The 12,651-nt window shown below is 35.4% G+C and overlaps 1 pseudogene across 1 annotated transcript in view; it reads right to left on the minus strand.

Moving 5' to 3' along the window:
* Nucleotides 1-2,954, minus strand: part of LOC149822470 (pheophorbide a oxygenase, chloroplastic-like) — a 37,275-nt pseudogene extending 34,321 nt beyond the window's left edge. Inside the window, exons 1-4 of the transcript XR_016425805.1 lie at nucleotides 2,532-2,954; nucleotides 1,743-1,989; nucleotides 1,515-1,641; nucleotides 513-649 (exon numbers count right to left, since the gene is read on the minus strand). The product of XR_016425805.1 is annotated as a pheophorbide a oxygenase, chloroplastic-like (transcript). The remainder of the gene's footprint in view (nucleotides 1-512; nucleotides 650-1,514; nucleotides 1,642-1,742; nucleotides 1,990-2,531) is intronic.
* Between the last annotated feature and the right edge of the window lie 9,697 nt (nucleotides 2,955-12,651).

A 12,651-nucleotide genomic window follows, 5' to 3' on the forward strand; every position in this document is an offset into this window, starting at 1 on the left:
CACACAAATTACTGGCAAACATCTTGAAGAATTTCACTACCCAACAATAAATAAGGTCCTAAAGATCTATATTTCATGCCATGAACTTAGAATGAAAAACTTCCTTAATCTCTAACTTGATGTCTATATCTAATAAACACAAATCACACTATAAACGGTTCTGTAATTTGGTACATTTGGGCCATGTATTTCAGAATTCATGTTGGCCATATCAATTGATTGTTAACTCGCACTTGCATTCAAATTTCACCCTGTTCTTAACAGAGCTATACACATTATTTCATGGGGTATACATAGATTATGTCATCAAACTATCAATAATACAAACCTAACATGAAATCAGTGTGAGCAGCCATAGGCCCTCCAAGGTCATAGTCCCAGCCCACATGTAACTAATAAACTCAGCCAAAACAAGAAAAGATTTAACTGGAATTATTTTGAGCTAAATGAGTGAATTTGGCAGACACGGCATAAACCCAAGCCTTATGAAACAACCATAGGCATATACTCACTTATTCATGTAGTAACATGGAGCAATAAACATGGAACTAATACGAGGGTTTCCATCATTAGATCCTGAAAATCCCCAAACACCACTGTCCTCCATTTTAAAAGGCAATGGCTTGGGTCTATCCCGTCTTCCAGTAACCTATCAAAGCAATCAACTGTTATAAGCAATGTTTAATAATTTGAAAATCAAAATTAGCCACTATTAGCTAAAATTTATAATCCATAAAAAGAACAACTTTGCCTCTAGAGCAATAGGAACTGAGATAGCTGCTTCACAGAGATATTTTGTTCATATAGTTACATTTGTGCAGTTTCATGTGCAAAGAATTGGCTCTACAGTCTACACACACACATACACATGAGAGAGAGAGAGAGAGAGAGAGAGAGAGAGAGAGAGAGAGATTAAATAACATCTCTTTGTATGAATAAACCAGATCTGAAAATATGGTCTTATAGTTATTAAATGATACCTAAGCCTTAGCAAAGAAGCTAAAGTGATCCGCTTTTACCTCAAAGACAGGAACTGCACAAATAATTGCAAGAAAATTTCTCCATGAAAAAATAGAACTTGTAGGGAATAATTATTAATGAAGCTATATTAAAGTTGTGCCTTTTTATGTTTAAAACAAGATCTGCATACTTATCAAGTGGCATATATTTTCACGAGTCTATCCCCATAAGAGAGATTAAGATCTTGGGCAAAAAGAATTATGAAGCCGATAACGGACTTCCTTATTCCTTGATTGCGATGCATCATAACTTGTTAGACTTTTGCATTTATTTATGTCTTTATTATAACTATTCGGACAATGCTCTGCCTTTGGTTAGAATGGCCAAAGGATATTTCTCACAAAGCAATCATTCATCTTCGAGGAGATAACATCCAAAGTATGCTTGGTAAAAGAGAAACGGGCATTCGTTTAATTGAAAACTATCAGATCAACCTTTTTGAGAATGACATCTTTCACTGCAAATTGATAGCTAGCGAGCATTGTGAGACGCACCTTGAGATGGGCGAAATCTATATGAGAAGGATCAGAAACATTTTCCATAAGCGTGTCATACCCATAGAACAAATCCCTCTGGATTGTCACACTTGAAAATCCAGGATCGGCAAAATCATCCGGCAACCTGATCTTTCGCAAAAAGCAAAAGAACCAATGTAAGAATTTTTAGGATTAAAGAACAGAGAAGAAACCAAAGAATTGGGTCAGAATTGAGCTGCAACATACATGGGTGGCTTAGTAACTGAAGCCTTCTCCCATCCATTCTCATCCGGTCAGAATGAAGCCAAACAAAGAGCAGACCCTGAGATACAAGAGCTGGAAACCTGATCACGCAGGTTTTTGGTGACGCTACGGCACGGACTTCGGGGCCTTCAGGAGAGGCTTGAGGAATTCTAGCACACGATCCATCAGATTTAAAGGACCACCCATGGTAAGAGCATTGCAACCAGCCATCTTCATCCACCCTTCCTTCCTGTGAGGACCACCGTGCTCAATGTCAGCAAATCCGTACTCTGTATGTATATATATGTATATAGGTACGTATTTGTGTGCAAAGGGTTTAAGGGCTCATTCATCCAAGGTAAATCAGGGCTTAAATGATCATTTTGAAAGCATAGACGATGGGTTATGCAAATGAAATTTCCTGTACTACCTTTAGTTGGTGGAGGAGACTGTGTCAAATTAAAAGTGATCGACAAGAGGTGAATCTTTCGGTACTACCTCTTGAACTTGATGATTGAAAGAGACTATGTTAGCTGAAAGATGGTTATCGATTCAAGAATGCAAAGTGTCTGTTTGAATGTGCATAGATTAATGACGGACTGTATAACTGAATATTCTTGTAATACTTTTGTCGGTCCGGAGGATTGACGAGACTATGTCAGATCATCGATACTACCTCTTGGTCTCAATAATCGAAGGGATTATGTTAGCCGAAAGATGGTTATCGATCCAATAATTATGTTAGCCTAAAGATGGTTATCGGTCCAATAACAAGAGAGATTGGGGAGTTACCGAGAGCGGGGCAAGACGATGAGGGCACTTGTCCTCGAAGGCGATCCAGTTGCCTTCCCTATCCTTCCAAAGGACGATCTCCCTGCCAAGCATCTGGAAAGGAGTGGGGAGGCGAGGGTCGAGGTCCTCGATGAGCGACACCGGATACCAATGGTCCCTCCACGAGAACTTCTCCTTCTCGTCGCTGCCTTCCTTCTCCTCATCGGCAGCAACGACTGAATACTCAATCTCGTCTCTTTGGGAAGACGTGACCGCCGAAGTCGTCGCGGCATGGAAAACCACACACCTCCTCCCACTTCTTACAGCAGTAGTCAAGGACGCTGGAAAGGAGAGACATGATTGCTTGGTATTGCTGCTGTGGTGCTGGTGTTGTAACAACGAAAGGCTGCCGCTTGGGATCGATGTGCACGCGAATGATGTCATCGTCTCGTAATATTATAATGCACACAAGAATATTATAATGCACAAAATTAGCACCGGATCTGCTGCTGCAAACGCACAGGAGAGCTAAAGAAAGGAGGGGCGATCTAGTAGAAGTTTTTTCCGGTGTGTTCCAACGAGGGAAGGAAGAGTCTGAGACCCAACGCGCTACGTGTGTGGAGGACAGTGCGACACGTGTTCGTTTGAAATCTTTTTGTCAACGCTTACACCGGCGCCCGCAGGAATTGTGTACAAGGTGCGCTTCGGGTTTTGTCAAAAACTTTGGTGCTGCAAGTTGGGGTGTCAAGTCAACGGGTCGGGTTTGGTTCGGACTTGAGTGAAACTTAATTCAGATTTGATTAGAGATGATAGGTACTTAATTTGGATTCTAACCCAATCAAACCTTCTTTTTTTTAAGGCAAGCTGGGGTTAGGCGAACTTCAACAGCCACCCAATATGACAGACGGATTTGATCCTGGGCCTTCCTTCAGCTTGACACAGGACCCCGCTTACCACATGGGTCGAGTCCAATCAAACTTATCATAAGAGAAACCATACTCAAATCTTTTAAATATTACATGAATCAGACCCGGACCACACTCGATAAATTAATATTTTTATCTTTCTTACATGTGGATCTTAGTGGGAACTCAGGTCAGGCCCGAGTCTGAGCTCTGTATATTAATCGGACTCTTTGAATCCAAACTTTTTTTTTATCACCAGATCCTAACCGTATAAAGTGAGAGTCGGCAAATCCAACCAACGACCCGATTCCAATCCCTGTCACATTTTTGTCATCGGGAAAATGACCGAATAAAAAAGTGTAAGATTTCTAAAATGTTGGTCTAACTACTTCATTCCTTTCATGGGGAATGGAATCTTAACTTGCGGGCAGCTTCTTTTTCTTACCCTCAACAGGAAAGTGGGAATCCAGCGGATAAGATTATTTTGTTGCTTTAATGGGCAATATTATAAGGAAAAATGATTGCATGGACTTTGGCGGACTTCCGGTTGCATACGGTTTTTATAGTGTTATTTTGGTTGGCCATTTTGCACACACAAAGTTTTATTCAAAAATACGTATAAAATACCCAAAGTCAACCGCCTTAGCGCTTGTATTATTGAATAGTGTTGGAAAACGTGGCAAGACATATACACCACAAAGAATATTATTAATCGAAAGATAGTATATCAATGTGTAATTATAATTAAATATAGAATTTTATTACTTTGTTTTATGAGAAACAATCATATTATTTATTTATTTAAAACAATGATAAGAATGATATAAGTTATGCATTTTTATACATGATTCATATGACATGTCAATTTAAATATGCAAATGAAACATTCATAACCAAATTAATATTCTAAATTAGTATATATGATTATAAATAATTAATTAAAATATCTAAGTTTATTTAGATGAATCAAATTTCAAATAATAGACACTTGCAATTAAAAACAAACATGTAATTATAGCCAACAATCATAAATGAGATCAAACTTATTTAAAAAAAAATAATCGCATCTACCAAAATAGAAACCGTTTGATTGTCATGTAATTTCGGACATGAGAAAAGATGAATTTTCTTTTGGCTAATAAAGACAAAATCTAAATAATTGAATAAGCTTTTCAATGCATCAAAAATCACTAAATTGAGATATGTGATTTCAAAGTTATGACTTCCATAAGCATACTATGTCAAATGCTTTATGATTTTGAGTGTGATTCGACTCAAATATATGAAGAAGATCCAAACACAAATTTGAATAAATAATATACATAAATTAATAATAACATAAAAAAAGTATATTTCAAGAGAGAGCTTTCAAACCCACATTGATTGAAAAAAAAATAAGGCATAAGTTTACGTCAACTTACTTTAACTTAAACCACCATCAAAATAAAATTGGACTCAAGCTTTTATGTTAACCCTAAATTTAGAAACATACCAAATAAGACGGACTTGGGCTTGCCTCTTAGCTACAAGATACAAGTTATGTAGAAGTATTTTTCTATTGCTACTCCCTAGGGTGAGATGCTCTATTTATAAAGTATGGGGACTTAGTTTCTCATTAAAAAAATGAGTCTCAGTTAATGTCAACCTCCAACAACACTTTTTTAATTGATAAGGTCATCCATCATTAGGTAATATTTTTAATTAAAATAAGACTCTAAAAGTTATAAAAGATTTAAAGATACCAAAAGCAAAATTTAACAAATACAATAATTATAAAAAACATCCCCAAAACAAGATTTACAAAAAAAAAAATTGACAAATCATGACTTTGACTTAATATATGCATATTTAGTAGTATACCAATTATGACCACATTGAAAGACGTACTAAAGGTATAACCCTAATATAATATGCCCATGCTAGTTACCACTATGAGCATCATAAAAGCTTTACTACCCAGTATATAGATACATGGTACAAATATAGAACATACTGATTATTTAAAACCAAAGTTCACGTAGTCAATCATATCTCAAAGGCTACTAATGAGTGTAATTATTAATCATTTCCTCTCAATAAGGCTATGTGCACCTGCACATATCAAATTGTCTAACTGACAAAGAGACAATGTCAGATCTATTACAAACATATGTGCTTAATGCTCCACGGTTTTTATCGAGTCTTCGGAGGATTTTCCTATATTGGCACCATGAGTATGTCTATCTCTTAAAAGTTTCATCTTCAAAAGACCCTACTGCAAAAAAAAAATAAGATACATTACATCACCCGAATTCACTCAGGCTTATATCCCTAACCTAATTTGTGAGACATCAAAAATAGTATATCCAAAGACTAGAGGCTAGGATTTTTTCTCGTATCCAAATTGACACAACTTAAATAAGTTTCAGATGAGCTCATTCTGCAACCAAAACTGGCAAAACCATGATAAGATCTTGCATAAGTCATAGTTTCATGCAATATCAAAACAACAGTTCATGAACATAATTGCGACCATATTTGAATATTCATAGATTTCATCAAAAGTTATTCAAGGCCATATAAAATATCCAACAAATAGCTATTAATATAGTTGTATATATTTTTTTATTGAAATAACTAAAAAACCCACCTAAAGGTCTTCTTACCATGCACATGGCTTTGCCCTCCTTGCTACAATAGACATACACATGTACTTTCTACTTGGGACATTTATTAGGCATGGTGGCATTCACAAGTCACTCCTACCACATGAGAAGAGCACTTAGGTTGTATGTCTCCTTAATAAAAGGTATTTTAGAAGAACTATTTATGATTTTTTTTATTGTGAAGGATGTATAAGCCACACACAACAAATGGCTAGATTGTTGGAAATTCTCCTTCTATGGAGTTGTTTGGAAGACAGACCATTCAAAACAATGTCCTACTTGATGGTGTTAATTACTCTTCCAATAAACTTAAAAGAGTTGCTATTTGCTTGTATTGGAGTTTTCAAAATCTGTAAAAATGAAAAGAAGACCTAAAGTTGACGCCTTCATGGGGGGCAGGGGGCATGGGGTAAGCCCACAGAGTTTTACGTTGGTAGGATAGTGATTGTAATTACGGCAGGCAAAGCCAATGCGGCTAGGTCTCTGATCCTAGGGACAGTTTCTCCATGTAAATATCTAGAAAAAAAGACAAGGTTGAAGTTGAAGTCGCATTGATAGTTAAAGATGTATGTCATCTATATCTCAAGGAAACACAAATTTTGGTAGATAAGGAGACTTGTGCCACTTTAGTTAAAGGGGCTTAAGCTTCTTTCAAGAGCTTTAGATGCGTAAACCTCTTTAGTCCTCATGTACAACCCTGCCAAGGAAGAGGCGCCTCTTTTCAGGGTGACCTTTGGTCTTTCTGGATTGAGTCTTAGATTTGATCCAATGCATGCCTAATGAACCCAAACCCATTATAATATTTTAATGCCCAAATTGCCCATGACCTTTCTAACTAAGCCCAAGCCTAAACTTTTCTAACTAAGCCTAAGCCTAAACTTTTTTTGCTTCAACTTAGGTTGATTGAATCTTAGAGGACATCTTTTTTAGCTAAATGGATTCTAGTTGTCTTCTTTCAAGTCAAACCATCCTTTCTTGTGAACTGAGCTCCTTGGCACTAATCCTAGTCCAATTCTTTGCATGTCATGAAGTGCTTGCCTTTGCCAGGCCTAAGTAGGGGTGGCCAACAGGCTGGGTGACTGACATATTGGGTCGAGTTCATACTGGGTCGTATTAGGTAGAGTTCATACTGCATTTTTGTCCCAAATCAAGTCGGGTCAATTCATCCCGATGAGATAATCGGGTCCTAATTAGGCCGAGCCCCCTGTAGAACTGAGTCGGGTTTAAAGGGCTCAGCGTGAGCCTGAGTACAATTGAGTCAGGTCAGGCTTAAATGGGTCAGGTTTGTCAAACCCTAATTAGGCCAGGCCACACTGGCTCGATGGCAACTCCTAAGCCTAGCCTATCCTTGGATCATATTTATGTATTTAAAGAACTAGAACATAAGATCTGAATCAATGTTGTAAGAATCATTTCAAAGCCAAAATCGATTTTCAAATAGATTAAGAGAATCAGGCAAATTCTGATTCAGGGGCTGGATAGTTTTGAATCAGCCAAATTTTAATCACAAAAAGACATGTCAAAAAAAGAATAAAATATTAAAAAACTAATTTAATCATTTTCAAATTTATTTGAAAATTAGTCTGTTCACATCAGTTTCATATCATTTTTCTACTGATACGATACAAATTGTCTGATTTATGATGATTCACAATGATACTTGAAATTCCACTAGAGGGGGGGTGAATAGTGAAATATGATAAAGATCGATAAAATAAAATAATTAAGCAATAAGGCACAACACATAAAACACAGAATTTATACTGGTTCGGTCAGTATCCAGACCTACATTCAGTCCCCAAGCAAACCACTTGAGCTTTTCACTATAACATCCGAGTCACCGGATAAATAGTACAACACCCTCTTCCTCAGAGGTCTTCTTCTCTCAACAGAGAAGGGGCACACCCTCTTCCACAGAGGTCTTCTTCTCTCAACAGAGAAGGACAATACCTTCTTTCACAGAGGTCTTCTTCTCTCAACAGAGAAGGGCAACACCCTCTTTCACAGAGGTCTACTTCTTTCAACAAAGAAGGAATACAGTGAATAACAGAGTTACAATACTTTCTATAGAACCTTCAGAATGATATGAATGCACGAATGAAGGATTCTCAGAATGTTCTGTTTGTCACTCAGAGGATACTCTTTGTCAAAGAGCTGGACTTGACTTTTTCTCTTTTCTTTCTTTCCTTTTTCTCTTTCTTTTTCAAGGCTCTCTTTTCAAATATCGAATAGGTATTTTTCTCGTTGTAATCTCACACGTCTATTCCATTCCCTTGTTTGAATAGTTTATTTGAGTGTGTTTATATAGCTTTTAAAAAGTAGTCGTTACATTTTGGAATTGTAACTTTTTGAAATGTGAAATGTTATGTCATTTCAAAAAATATCTTTTAGAGAAATTCGAGAATGCCTTTTTCCATAAAAGTAAAATAGAGGGTACACTAGTCGTTGTAATATTTTAGGTAATACATATTTTATATAAAAAGTCTATTTCTTACAATAGTACATTGAACGTTGGGTTATAGTTTTGTCTTTATTCTAATTAATGATTTGAGGTACATTAGTACTTCTTTGCTTTAAATGAGTGTAAGTACAATGAGTGCTTTGAGATATTTATTTGTACATAGTCATGTCAAGTGTTTTCTTTATGTTGTGTATTTCAAAATCTCCAGAGAGAATGAGGACCAAAAGAAGGTCAACATTCTTTGAGAAGGATATTAACAATGATTTGTTACAGGAGGCATTTAATGCTTTGTAAAGAGAATGATGACTTCAAGTAAGTCGATATTCTATGGTTATGAAAAAAGGTAACTAGAGTCCTTTCAAAAACATATTTTATTTGTTTTTCTTTTGTGTAGCCGATTTATGTTTTTGTCTTCTTCTTATATTAAAAAACATTTCTTTAAAGAAGGTAACTAAAGTCTTTTCAAAAACATATTTTATTTGTTTTTCTTTTGTAGTCGATTTTATGTTTTTGTCTTCTTCTTATATTAAAAATATTTCTTTAAAGAAGGAAACTAGAGTCTTTTCAAAAACATATTATATTTGTTTTCTCCATGTAGCCGATTTTATGTTTTTGTCTTTTTCCTACATTCCTTTTTTCATGTTGTCTTGTATATAGTGTAAGGTACAATTATTACATGACAAAATGTCTTTTTCATAAAAGGTTGTAAGAAGGTACAATTATTGGTTTTCAAAAAGGAGCTTTTTGAAACTATCGTATACTTTTATGATATAGTGTTTATGAATGAGTATGTAATATGCAATATGCAAGTTCTTGAAAGTTCTGTTACATATGACTTTAAAGAAGAAAGAAGTCTTCATCTTGAGGTAGCCGATCTCTTCATTTGAACTTTAGGAATGCATGGCTCATCAAGCTTTTTCTTCAAGGAGTATGATTGCACCATATTTGTACTTGAACAGGAAGTCTCCATCCTTATTGGGTGAGATATCCTTGCATCAAATATTCGTTAGATTTATGGCAAAACATATTCAGTCATAATATAACATTTTTCAAGAGGACATATTATCATATCATATAAAATCAAATGAGACAGTGTATCATATTATGTGACATCAAAACAGAGTTTATCAACATTCTCCCCTTTTTTGATGATGACAAAATATGCTCCCCCTGTAAAAAAGATATTATGCATAGAAATAATAATATGAAAAAATTTGAAAAATGTTTTAAAGAGAGTATTTCTCCAATAATGGAGACAGGTTTTCTCCCCCTTTGTCATGGACAAAAAGGAAGGGATCAGAGTAAGAGAGTTATTACAGACCAAATATTACAGTCTAAAAGTAATTAAAAGTTATTACAGACCAAAAAAATGAGTTTATCTCGAAGGTGGAGGAGGTGAATGTGTTCGGTCGGCACGATTCCGCTTGCGAGTCTGCTGCAACAAGGCTTGATTATGAAGGATACGATCCTGAGAGTGCTCGATATCCATCATAGCAGAAAAGTAATTGAAGGAGGATGTTGGATCTGCTTCATCAGAGCCGGGCATGTGCAGGGAGCTTAGATTGAAGGTGGTACCATCGAGGACTTGAAAGGGACGGAGGATGACTTCGTTGTGAAGGGGTACTTTGAAGTATTTGAGAATGAGAGTTATGAAACACCCAAAAAGAAGAGGCTCGAATTTTTGATAACGAATAAAAAGGTCGAAAAGAATGGATGACCAGTTTATCGGAAGAGAAGAAAAGATTGTGTAGATAAGAAGAGAGATTTTTCGAGGAACTAATCCCTGGCGGGGATGCTTGGGATAGATGTTGTGGAGAAGAATCTGGGCAAGTAGTTGAGCATGAGATTGGAGATTCCTCATGTGCCATGGAAGTTGGTAGCAGTTGGTGCAGAGAAGTATTTTTCGAAGTACCGATCGTTCGATTGGTACTATGGTGTTAAGGTCGGTACCGGTGGAAGGTAGGTTTAGAATTCTACCTAGGTCGGAAGCATCGAAAATCATCAACTTTCCTCGGACTTTGCTGGTGATTGTGGTTTGTTCATGATCAGTAGAGAAGTTGGTATAAAACAGTCGAACTAATTCGGGATAATAGGCAGCTTGGGATGAAGATCCTAGTAGAGGTTTGAGTTCAGAGAGATAGGTGTCTAAGTCAAAGAGCATGAAGTCGTCAAAGTTAACCAATTTACCTTCATAAATGGGGCGAGAGCATAGTAAGTTGTAAGTGTGAAACAAATCTGGATACCTTAGATCTGCTGCAGTAATCACATTATTGGAGGAGGAAGAGGCCATTGCAAGAGTTTGTAAAAAAAAGGACTAAGGAGAGCAAGTTTGTAGGAGAATTGATAGATACGAGTGGAATTGGTATGGTATGAACCAATCCATTAAATAGAAGAATGAAAATAATTTAGATATGTTTTGAATGACATTGGAAGTGAGTGATTTTTAGAATTTAGTCAAATAAGGAAATCCGTGAGAAGTAAGTTAAGAGGCTTGTGAATGACAAATCAAATCAAGTTTGGAGGATAGTGTATTATATTTGAGAAGAAGTCAAGGAGGACATGGTTTTGAATTATTCTTTTATATAAGAAAGAATTATCATATGAGAGTTTTATCGAATTGTGAGTTTGTGTCATGTATGGAGTAACTTGATGTGTGATAAAGCCAAAAGAGTGAATTTTTCTATGGTTTTTAAAGATTTTCGAGAGATGAGGTGAAATAATGGCCTAATAAAAACAAATATCCTTTTATAAGATGTTTTTACTTTATGGAGAGTATTCATGAAGAATGTGTTTGGAATAAGACAAATAGAGATGTGTGAGTGACATAAGATGAAGTTTTTCTTGAGAAAGTTTTTAATGAGTCTTGATTGGAGAGAAAGATATACAATATGAAAAAGGTCATGATTGCTAAAGACGATAATTGATTGTACATAGGCTATGATATAGCAAAAATTTTACGTGAAATGTAGCAACAAAAAGATTGATGGATAAATAATCAAATTTTGACCCAAGTTTTAGAGAAGTATATTGATAGGACAAAGAAAGAGATATATCATTTGAATATGAGGAATATACTATTCTGTTGAAGATCGGCTAGCCTATCGTGAGAGAAAGGAGTGATGATGATGGAAAGAAGAAGATATTTTGATTAGACATAAAGTTGTTTTGAGAGAAGCAAAGAGAAACTCGTGAAGAGAGAGAGAAAAAGTGAGAAATGATGGCCTACTAAAACAAGAAACAAGTGGGTGTTATTAAAATATAATGCATGGGTTGAAGTGTAGAAGATTGTTATTCGTATGAGGGGTTTTCACAAGAGGACAAAAGGTGATGAAAGGATGTTATGAGATGAGTGATATGAAAGAGTGTCATAATTACTTATATTTAAAGAAGGTAGTACTCATGGGTATGCGTGGAGGAGGATAGGACAAAGTGTGATTATTAATGTGTACTTGAAAGGTGACAAAATGAAAGACATAAAGAATGTGTTGTTATTCATAGAAGTTTTGGTTTGAGGAACACGGTTTTTGGAGGAATTCGATTGAAGGAGTTCATAGTTTCTTTAGGAAAATAGTAAAGAAGTCAAAGTTATGAATGGAGATTCAAATCGTAAGTGTGAGAGAGAGAAAAGTAACTAAAGTAACTATATAGTAAAGAGAAAGTCAAGTTATGAGAAACAATAATTATGAAAGTGATGTGAAAGATGATGTGGCAAGAGGTAGAATGTACTTTGACATGAATTTTCAACTTTTAAGGCAATTTGTGGTATTCGAGACCCTTAGAAATGATTCTTTTGTAAAAATAAAAAAATAGTAAAAGGAAGACACGATTATTAAATTTTTAAAGTTCTTTTATTATCCTTATTAAGATGAATTTAGTAAATATTATGAACTCGAGTGAACTTAATATTTTAGTTTTATATATCATTCAATTTACATATACCTAGTTCTCTTCTTATTCTTATAAAATCTTCATTTTTTAAAGGTTTAGTAAAGATGTTTGCTAGTTGTTTATCTGTGGGTATTATATTATTTAAGACTTGTTCTCTTAGAAAGTGATGTCTAATTTGAATATGTTTAGTTCGAGAATGTAAAACAGGATTTTTGGAAAGGTTTATAGCACTTGTGTTATCA

The sequence above is a fragment of the Nuphar pumila genome, chromosome 11 (genome assembly GCF_984573655.1).
Source record: "Nuphar pumila chromosome 11, dmNupPumi1.hap1.1, whole genome shotgun sequence".
Taxonomy (NCBI): Eukaryota; Viridiplantae; Streptophyta; class Magnoliopsida; order Nymphaeales; family Nymphaeaceae; genus Nuphar; species Nuphar pumila.